The sequence below is a fragment of the Urtica dioica genome, chromosome 3 (assembly GCF_054948205.1).
Source record: "Urtica dioica subsp. dioica isolate 48M chromosome 3, U.dioica_male_clone48M_v1_H2, whole genome shotgun sequence".
In the NCBI taxonomy this organism is placed as follows: Eukaryota; Viridiplantae; Streptophyta; class Magnoliopsida; order Rosales; family Urticaceae; genus Urtica; species Urtica dioica.
The window spans coordinates 38,721,785-38,722,968 of NC_142758.1; the positions used below are offsets into that span (position 1 = coordinate 38,721,785).

General features: G+C 41.7%; 1 pseudogene; it reads right to left on the minus strand.

The window, feature by feature from the left end:
• Positions 1-390: 390 nt before the first annotated feature.
• On the minus strand, positions 391-981 carry LOC149402741 (secreted RxLR effector protein 161 pseudogene; annotated as a pseudogene).
• Between the last annotated feature and the right edge of the window lie 203 nt (positions 982-1,184).

Sequence of the window (1,184 nt, forward strand, 5' to 3'; positions counted from 1 at the left end):
ACCTTGTTTTAGTTCACCGCCCAAACTCAGGTGCGCAGCACGAGACTCAATCTATTAGAGAGACTAAGGATTGATGAACGTTTGTTGTAACTATTTGCAATAGTAGATAACACTTTCAATTCAAATAGATTATAAATGTCGTAACTTTATTTTATTAATATTTAAGCAAAAATTACAAATAAATCTTCTCGTGGTCAAGAATTCCTAACAATCTCCCACTTTGACCTAGAGAAGGTGTGGCATATATCTAAGACCCATCCCTTCTATGTGTTTCATGAACACACGTTCGGGCAGCCATTTAGTCATTGGATCTGCGATGTTGTCCAGCGTCGAGATCTTCATGACAGCCACGTCTCCCCTTCGAACTATTTCCCTTATCAGGTGATACTTTCATTCTATGTGCTTTCCTCTCTTATGGCTGCGAGGCTCCTTTGAGTTTGCAATGGCTCCAGTGTTGTCACTGTGGAGTTGCACAGGCTCAATCATTCTAGGCACTACCTCCAGTTCGACTAAGAAGTTCTTAAGCCAAGCAGCCTCTTTGGCTGCCTCAGAAGCTGCTATGTATTCAGCTTCCATTGTAGAGTCTATGATACTGGATTGCTTTACGCTTCCCCAAACAATCAGTCCTCCATTGAGAGTGAACACTGAGCCAGACATAGACTTCAACATGTCACAGTCTGCTTGGAAATCAGAGTCAGTGTATCCTTGTACCACCAAGTCCTTACTTGTGTATACTAGCAACATATCCCTAGTTCTCTTAAGATACATCAATATATAATTAACAGCCGTCCAATGATTATGACCAGGATTTGACTGGTATCTACTAACAACTCCCACTGCATAGCATATGTCGGGCCGTGTACACAGCATTGCATACATCAAGCTCCCAACTGCTGAAGCATAGGGTACTCGTCTCATATCTTCCTCTTCTTGCGGTGTCTTAGGACACTGCTCTTTAGAAAGGGGCATCCCTGACCGCATTGATAATAATGCGCCATTGGCATTTTGCATCGAAAAATGTGCAAGTACCTTATTGATATAAGTACCTTGAGACAGAGCTAGTAGTTTGTTCTTCCTATCATGAATGATTTGGATACCTAGAACAAAAGTAGCATTCCCCAAATCCTTCATTTGGAATTGATTTGCCAGCCAGGCTTTTATGTTAGATAGCAACGCTATGTTGC